This window comes from Carettochelys insculpta, chromosome 10 (genome assembly GCF_033958435.1).
Source record: "Carettochelys insculpta isolate YL-2023 chromosome 10, ASM3395843v1, whole genome shotgun sequence".
In the NCBI taxonomy this organism is placed as follows: domain Eukaryota; kingdom Metazoa; phylum Chordata; order Testudines; family Carettochelyidae; genus Carettochelys; species Carettochelys insculpta.
The window spans coordinates 6879972-6889623 of NC_134146.1; the positions used below are offsets into that span (position 1 = coordinate 6879972).

Genomic DNA, 9652 nt, shown 5'->3' on the forward strand with positions numbered 1-9652 from the left:
CAAGCTTCCCAGCCCTTCAAATGGATGTGATGACCAAAAGGAGTAAAGATTTTATGGTCAGAAAATTCAAGAACACTTGCTAAAAAGTGATTAATAGAAGATTCCAATACAGTAGAACCCTGAAACACACACAATCCCTGCTATGCACAGGAGGCAGGAAACTGACCAGCACTGGTCAATTGCCTCCTCCTGTTGGAGCAGGAGCCTGGCTCCCACTTCCCTGCTGCTGAAAGGAGACAGAAAACTAGTGCTGGTCAGTTTCCCAGCTCCCACAAGTAATACAAAATTTGACTTAGGTAGGGTTGCACAGGAATGCAACCTCTGTATAATCTGGGGATCTAATGTACTAGACTGAGGTGTAATTTGCCCTATGGATATTAGAGATTAAGGCCCCAAAACAATGTTGATTTCTGAAAAAGGGATGTTTTAAATTGATTCAGCAGTCTGGAACTAGAAGGGAAAGGGTCCCAGGATTGAGACTTGCACTTTTCAGAAAGTATAGATTTTTATGAAGAATGTTATAAAAGTAAAGACTGTTTTTGGGCACAGCCTCACAGTACTTACATCAATCCCACCAAAGTCTCTATAAGCCTGTGACTGATTGGAAGTTTCATGGGTTTGAGAAAAAAAATCAACCAGCACAAGCATAATGTAATTTAAGTTCCACTAGGAACTACCTAAATGTAACAATTATGCCAACTGTTACAATAGTTCCCATCATTAAATTCTGGATGTGGGAATAGGAACCCTTCCATGTCACCATACAAGCTCTTTTGCAGTCCCGAAGTTCTGAGGGCCTGTTTAAGCTAACAGTATCCCCATTCTTCTGCTCCAACAGACACCAATCTGCAAGGAGAGGGAGAAAATGGCAACACGTCCTAGAAAAAGGAGCCTTCAAAGCAAGCTTGATGAAGAAAATCTCTACCATCTTGGGCACAGTAGCAGAAGTTTAGGTAGCTAAATCAGTGCAGTCCAGCAGGCCTGACTGCAAAAGGTGCTGACAAAGCAGCATGCACTACAGAGAAATTTTATCAGAGAAACCTGTTGCCTGAAGGAGACAAAAAACAGGGGAAATGAAAAGTACAGATTCACACAATAGAAAGGGAACTAGAATAACATACTCCAACCTGTTTGATTTTCCAAGATTTTAACATTATTCAGAGTCACTTAGACCTACCCACATGAAACAATCACGTTTAACTACATCATGGTACAGTGTTAGAATAAAGTCCTTCAACAAAGCTGTTATTATCATGTTGACTGGGAGATATTCAAGAAGTAACACAAAAAGCTGTGCGGCTATACTACTTGGAATACATCTGCAATTCTAAAAACTCATTCTTTATTGCCTCAGTTTAAGATGTACCTTTCAGTAGGAAAATAAAACATTCCAGAGACACACATTTCCAAGTTAATCAATCACCAGATGGTGGAAATTTCTGTGTTTTGCTTTAGGCATAAGGCGGCAGAGTCTGAAGCAAACTTTTAGAAGTAGTATGCTACTTTTCATGTTTAAAAAACACTACCCTTACTGTAATTTACAAAAGCCCATCCCACTTTCAGCTATATTTAGCTTCACAGCAGTATGTTAAAAGCATGTTATGGTGTTAATTCTCTGTAGGACAGATGTTCATCACTAAGACAAAAAGGTGTTTAAAAATAGACATCATGAAGGCCTCAAAAATACCACCTTTACAAGGCTCTTGATTTTGTTGAGCAGTTGTTAACACCTTAAGAGTGCCTCTTCTATAATACCATCTTTAACAGACTTTGCATTTTCGCAAAACACTTTCAAAAAGAAAAGTGCATCCTTTTCCATTTAAGGAAAATTTAATACACATCTCACACAGGCAATGATTCTGTAAGCTACTTTGTGCAGACAGATCCCTGCCATTTTCAGAGTTTTAATGACTTCAAGGTAGTCTCCTCTATGGAGTTAACTGAAAGCCAAAATAATTTCCATAGTACAAAAATCTAGTGCATGAAATACTGATGCTATATTTTGGTAAAAAGCTTGTCAAATACCAACACAATATATTTACAATATCTTTTTGTGCAATTTTCGGTTTCCTGCTCCTGTCCCGGGGGGGGGGGGGGGGGGGGGGGGGGGGGGGCGGGGGACGGACGAAGACAACGATGCGAGCCAGGCCGCCGTCCCTCACAGGAACAGTTTTTCCCTACCCCTGACAGGGATGGCAGCTTGACTCACTGCTCCTGTCCCGGACAAGAAACCTCTTCTGTCAGGGGCAGGAGTCGCAAGTCAGGCTGCCACCCCTGACAGGAGTAGTCTCCCGGTCTCTGGAAGGGTTAGTGGACAGCTGGGAGCTCTGGTTAGTTTCCTGGCTCCAAGGAGCAGAGGGGAGCCAGGCTGCCCCTGTTTCCCTGCTCACCTTCACTGGCTGGAGCCAGGAAACTGAACCAGGTGACTCCCCTGCTTGGTTTTCCACCTCTGCAATCAGAGGTGAGCAGGGAGCTTGACTGCTGCCTGATTCCCAGCACCCAACCACTTGTGGCACCAAGGAAAGTGACAGACTGATCAGTTTCCCACATCCTGCAAGCGGCAGGAAGAGGGAACCAGGCTGCCTCCTAGTTCCTAGCTCTCTGCAAACTCACCAGTCCTCCTGGACTGGTCAGTTTCCCAGATTCTGCAAGTCCAGGGGAGGTGGGAATCAGGGTGGTTTCCCTGGTCCCTGACTGGCATGAAAATTCAAGTTACTGGGGGGGGGGGGGGGGGGTTGCAGGAATGCAACCCCCGTGTAACTTGAGAGTTTACTGTATTCGTTTGCACATAATTTTGGCAGTCTAAATTGCTACCTCCCCACTCCACCTACCCACCCAAAAAGCAGTCAAGGTCATGAGCAGTGAAATCAGCAAGCACATCACAGAACTCTTTCACATTAATATAATCAGTCTTTATTTAAAAGATAATGCCACTGCACAGATAATTTCAACTTCCCACAGAGCACGTGCAGTAACCTGCAGTTCAGTCTCAGCACGTGTCTACACTACTGCAGAAAATCATTCGTTGCAGAAAGGAGGGTTGTTTCGAAATCGGGGCTTTTTTTTGAAGGAACCCCATCTATACAGCTGGTTTTGCTTTACGAAAAGCCTCTTCTGGAAACTTGATCATGCAAGATTATGCAACTGAAGTGTGAAGTTTGTAAATCAGTGCTTCATTTGCATTTTCTATATCCCCCATTTGCATTCCTCCTCCAAAAGGGGACTGTAGTGTAGATGTGACAAGAGGGCAGCTGACCAGACCATCAGATTCACTGTACCAACTCAGGAAAAAGAAACTTTCACTTGTAAGTAGAATATTTGTGTTTTTCTGTAAAATAGTTTACAATGTTTAATGTTTGCCCAGGATCTTAGGAACTGGCTTGGCTAATCAAAATATGATCCCATGACAGTAGTTAGAAGTAGCTGAAATTTACACATTTTTCTCCATAAGGCTTGGAAGGAGGAGGGTAAAATGATCCTTGAGAAACACTTGAAAAGATAAGTTCTGCATAAAAATGACTAGCTAAACATATTAGCTTAAGGCTCGCAAAGTTATACACAGCTCCATATCTGAGCAAAGGTAAAAATCCCAATTAGAAAGTCTAATGCACAAACACCTATGGATCTCGCTCATCAGCTCTCTCTAAAATGACATCTGACTGAGTTAGGGATCTATTTGCTTTATACAACCATAAGATCTCGGCAATAAATTTCATTTCCAATGTGAAGTGTTTCACGGTTTGTTCCCAAATGTTCGTTTTCATTCAAACAGTGATACAGATCTCTTAATTTCTCCTTTTAATTTAATACTAGAAATCAGAATAAGGATGTAACTTGCAATGGAGAGTCCAACATTGCAGTTTAGACAATTCATGTTAGGAGCCCTGGATGATAAAATCCTTCTTAAAGAAGAGAGTTAACTTTTGGGTTATAATGTGACAGGAGTTCTTTTTTTATTTTTTCTTTTGAGAATAAATGCAGTAGTTTTCATTAAGCATTTTAAAAATCCTGGATCCTCTGAAATGAAAGTTAAATAGAGCAATTTTATAGCTGTACAACAGAAATTCTCTAATTGACTGAATCTCTAGGGTCTGGGTCAAACCCTTTGAACTGGACACAGGCTGCAGAACGACTTTAAAAAAATCCTTATACTTCACTTACCTATTCAGAAAAATTGATCATGTGGGTTTAAGCACCTTGGGAAATCTAGAGTACAAATTAAGATGATGTGCTCACAAGTCTGATTTCCCTAACAGAAGTGACAACCTTCATTAGTCCCAAGGTGGTTCTTCATATGTTGGGTAATTATAATAGAAAAATGAACAAGTCAGGTGCCTAGGCTTAAAGATCATGACTGATGCCTATTTGTTTGTGTGTCTGTGGATAAATGTGCACGAGTATTCTCAAATTTCTTTTGTGCTATTATTGGTGCAACTCAAGAAAGGTAAGAACAGTAGTATAGGCATGCTTACATTTTCTTAGAAAGGTGTTAGGTGACTTAGTAGTAGGAATTCTGGAAGACACCAGAAAAAACATTTGAGCCTACTTAGTATTCTAGCCAGGCTCCCACCATTGCCACTATTGATGGAGCACCACCACTGGTAGGACAAAAAATCATTAGTGTGTATACTAAGCTTTGTGGAATAATCATGAGTAAGATTGGTGCTTCACACTGTTTTTGATACCTGGCTCTGTGTTTTCATATGCAAGGAATATTGTAGAGGGGGGATGAATTACAGCATATTCGTGAGCTTGTTAAAGCTCTGACGTATGTTGGCTAACCATAAAATGATGTTGGTGAACTCCAAGAACAAAATGAGTTTTCTTCCATCACTAAAAGAGATACTGTGGAGTTTCGGAGTCAGGGTGCCCCTACTGGGAAGGCCAGAATTAAAATCTTCAATCATAATTCATGTTGGGTGAGTGAGAAGAGTATACTAACCATCTCATTTTCAATGCATAAACTATATTAGAAATCATATTATTTAAATGTTTATTATTTTTGTTGATTTTAATTAAATGTTAAGTTAAAAACCCAAGTTTTATTTATAAACATGATCCACAAACACACTCACGAATCATCACATCTTCCAGGACTCTAGAGTCAAACACTTCTACACTGAAGCTATATTGTGAAATTATAACTAACATTTGTAAGAATACATAATAAATTGTATATGCCATATTGATCAGTGACAAGATTTAAAATTTATTAAATGGTATCAAATGACAAAATTTAGGTAAGTGGCAGAAACACTTAAATACCTTATACTCCATTGAAATTATACGGTGGAAGTTCAAGTTTATAAAGGTTTTTTGTATAATCAAGTCCCTTCCAAATCTGTAAGATGTGAACGCAACAGAGCATCTTCCCCAAATACAGGAAGACAGTTTCCATAAAGAATAGAAGTTTAGCAGTAAAACAGATGAGACCAGTGTTCCCTGTAAAGTGAGTGCTGGGGCAGTTCCTCAGGAGAGATTTAGAGATGTAAATGCCACCCAACTGATGAGCAGAACACTGACAGGCAGCACCATGTGTTCCTACTGGTGGTGCAAATCTGCGCATGCCTGAGTGCATGAATTTCAGAGGACTACTATATGCCAGACCATCAAATTTTGCCAAATTACCTCCTTAAATAGAATTATTTTTGCCAGATGCAAGACGATCAGGATTTCCGGACCATCAGAGGCTGGATTAAATGACTTTTACTGTACATATTATTGTAAGGGACCATTTAAGGTACAGTGGCCATACAGGAACAGACTAAATGGTAAACCACTGCTAACTGTTCAGCTAAACACCGAAGAGGTGAGTTGATCATTATTTATATAGTTAATTTTAAGAGACAAAATTATTCCTCTATAAGCTGTAGTATCACTTGGTATTTACATACAGCTTTACAAACTTTAGTCACCACCACCTGAGCTAGTTAAGATATACCTACCTGAGGAAAGGGACATATGGAGAGTCAATCATAGCTAACCCAGGATTGAAACTCCTGTATTCCAAGTGTGTTTGAATTACTATAAAATGTGACAGGGTTTCTTCCTCAACAAATATTTTCAAGTCCGTAGATTACGGGTGGCATTCAAAAGGACAAAAATATTAGGCTGGAGACAGGTTTTTGATTCTCATATGTATACAGGCCTGAAATATGTCCCATTCCTTGCTCTCCCTTCCTTCCCAAAAAGGTGTGTGTTTCTGCTAGAATGTTGGACATTGAGGGTGGTGATGGGACAAAATGAAACCTTAATCTGTTAATATGCGGCCCTGTACTGTAATTTCAGTTCACAAATGCAAAAACGTTGCCTCAGCAATTTGTGTTATTAGCAAAGGTAAAGTTGAACAACAAATGGGACAGCAGAAAGAGAGACAGCATGGGTGTGTAGCATATGTCCCACGAATTAAATTTCATAACTGGACAACTGAACACAGATTAGAAAGTGCAATGCAATTGAATGCCAACTCCAGTTCACTAGGTGACTCTTTGGATATACTGAAATATATATGTGAATGATTTCAGAGCGGTAAAATGTTGCTTGTTTGCCAACCCTCAAATATTCATTAGGGTAGAGAAGGGAGGGAAAACTTTAGATAAAATCATGTTAATAACTTTGCTAAAGGTTAAAACCTTACCCTTCCTACCAATCTGTTAAGATTTAAAATGAACACTGCTAAAGTCCAATTACTGATGTTTACTTTTTGTACTAACCTTAGACAGTGAAAAACTAGCAAATCTGATTTATTCACATTTTAGTATCTGGATTAAAAAAACAGCAAACGAGATTTTAAATCTCAACAAAAACTGGGGTTTTTTTTTGGAAATTTCATGAACACATTCAATATTTCTAACAACATTTTTATAAAGCTGAGTATAACTCACAAGTATACATTTTAAATTATTGCAATAAAAAGTGATTGATTAAATTAAAAAAAAATAAAAGTAATGTAAATAAATTCTCTATGGTGCAATTCAGTTTAGCTTCCAGCATCCAAAAACAGAGTCTGGAGACTTTACCAGCTATACAGAAGACAGCTAAACCACACCACTGAAATCAATGCTCAGTATTTCACTATTCTACACTGGTGTTTACTAGAAAACCACCAAAATTTATACATTTAAATACACAGTGACAAAAACACAGTATTAATCTCAACTGTTTTAAATAAAGACTGCTGTAAAACAAAATAGAAGAATTAACCTTTAATTTTGACTCAACCACATGGAAGTGTGTACTTAAATTATTTGATGGCATCTAACCAACTGCACACCAGTAAACTCACTTAAAATGGTACTTGGTCCACAAGTTAGGAAAGCTAAAGTAGCATTCAGAAGTTACTCATCACAAGGGTTAAATACACTTGATTTTACTTGTTAACCTAATCTGTCCAATGGAGATATAAAACCTATTAGGACTGCAGATGAAAATTTGTTCATGCTTTTGAATCTCTGCCCTTATTAAGTTTTTGGTTCTCTGTGCCTTAAATATTGAGTCTGTTCTGCTATGGCTATGGTCTGAAGAAGGTGGGTCTGTCCCACAAAAGTCACTACCTAATAAATTATTTTTTTAGTCTCTGAAGTGCTACTTGACTGCTTTTTTTTGTTTTTATTAAGTTTAGTATTTCATGTCAGGAAGTATTCCAGCATCAAAACTTCAGCTTGGGAAAGCAGGAGTGGTGGACTCTGGTCTGGGTCAGCTCTTTCCACTGATTAAAAAAAATACCTTCTACGATCTTACTTTCAATTAGAAAATTCAGAGTTTGGTAAAGTCCAAGAAAACAGGGTGCAAGATTACACCTACATTAAATTTTATAATACATTTTAATATGATCACATATGAGATGGCATAAAAAAACAGTGTAGCGTCACTTAAAGAATGTAGGCCTACTTAATCATAAGAAGGTTTCACAGCAAGCCATAAATTACATGTCAAGGGAAATGTATTCATTTTTTCAAACAGTGCTTTAAGGTTTGCTACCTATCTAAGTGGTGAGAGTTCTGATTTTACTTGGTCCGTGAGTTTTGCTATGCAAAAAATAAGTGCAGACCGGTAAAACCAGGAGGATGTATATGTGATTAAGATTAATGTACTCTGCAAAACAAAGTTATAACGATCCCCAGACAGCCTTTTATACCACCTGGCTAAGGCCAAACAGCGCAGATAATACCCAGCGGTCACAGGGTCACCTAAATCCAAGGCAGCGGGAGGAAAAGCAAAACAGAGCAGAAACTCCAGTCCAGGGAACAGAAGGCCACTCACCCTTCCCTTCCCCCCTCCACAACAGCTCTAGTGCTATTTCCAGCTCCCCATCCCACAGCCCAGGATCTCTCCAGGAGCCCGCCACAGGCCCTGATTTTCCCGTAGCCTCAGAGCCCGAACCCAAGCCCCCCCGCCCCTCACCTCTCCAGGCTCCGCTCTCCTCACCCACACAGCGGCTGCTCCCACCCCCGACTGACCCATGCACCAGGCCCGCTTCTCCTCCCGGCCTAAAAATGGCGGAGGGCGCCGCGCCGCCCGGCCGCACTGCCTCGCGCCGGCGGCCCGTCACTTAACTGCACTCACCGTGCAGCTCTGCTCTTACCCCCGCCGCCGGACCCCGCCGCCACGCTGCTCTCCACGCTCCCCGTGGCCCGGAAGCCGCTGCCTCACGAACCCCCACCGCGACCGCCCGCCATCTTCCCCCTCCAACGACCGGGGCGGTGCGGGTGCACGCGCTCTACGTCAGCTCGCTCCAAGACGCCAGGGGAGGACCCAGCCCGGTAGAGGAACGCAGCGCCGCTGCGCAAGCGCACAGGAAGCCCGGCAGTGCATGGTGCGCGTGTGACCAAGTCTGCAGGCAGTGAGGCGACCCAAGCTGGGCGGAGAAGCCAAGTAGGAGAGCGCAGGCGCGCCCCCCGCGCATGCGTAAAGAAAAGCAGCGTGGCCCACGCTTTAATCCGTATGGGCATTATACTGGTAGATCCTGGAGGCTTCGACAGGGGCTCCTGACTGGCTGGGCAGTGCTGGTACTTCATCTGCCGCTTCTGCCCTCTGCCGCCAGGAGCCTCCTCCTTCCTGTGCAGGGTGGGGAAAGGAGCTACTGGTGTCACGTTCCCTGCCCCCCCTTCTCCACAAAGAAGAGGGGCACGACCAGGGTAAGGATGATGAGGCAGCTCGTCCTGTGACTGAACGTGTTCAGCATTTATAAAGGGGCAGTGTCAGTCACTGGTACAAACACACATTTTCACTCCCGCATCCCACCCCAACGCAGGCTGGTGGTGTTAGCTTGTTTCAAAGTGTGTTATTTTAGGTTTTTGATTGGTCTGTGCATCCTATTTTATTTCTCTCACATTTACATTTAATTTTGAGTTCTAAAGCGCCTACCCCATTATGGCTTCAGTTGTTATCCCTCCTGTACTTTATACATAATATCTAGAGTTTTGGTTTTTTACTTATGGTGCACATCTGTACAATACCATGGTATTGGTGCACATAACATTAATTTTGTTCATTTTTTCCACATGGAACACTGCCTGGAATTGAGCTCGATTTCCTGGAGACTCCTGCAGCCATAGCAGGAGATTGGCTGCTTAACAGTCTGGCAGTGCAGGACAACTAAAGAAACTAACCCTAGCCCTGGTCCTGCGCTGCTCATAGAAGAGGGTGGCAG

General features: G+C 41.6%; 1 protein-coding gene across 11 annotated transcripts in view; it reads right to left on the reverse strand.

Moving 5' to 3' along the window:
- The window catches only part of WDR33 (WD repeat domain 33), a 103384-nt gene extending 94666 nt beyond the window's left edge, over positions 1 to 8718 (reverse strand). For 3 of the 11 annotated variants that reach the window (XR_012646870.1, XM_075004557.1, XM_075004559.1), the window contains exon 1: positions 8566 to 8718. The gene's annotated coding sequence lies outside the window, so the exon portion shown is untranslated. The remainder of the gene's footprint in view (positions 1 to 8565) is intronic. The other 8 variants (XM_075004552.1, XM_075004551.1, XM_075004554.1 and 5 more) reach the window with 8 other exon arrangements.
- Between the last annotated feature and the right edge of the window lie 934 nt (positions 8719 to 9652).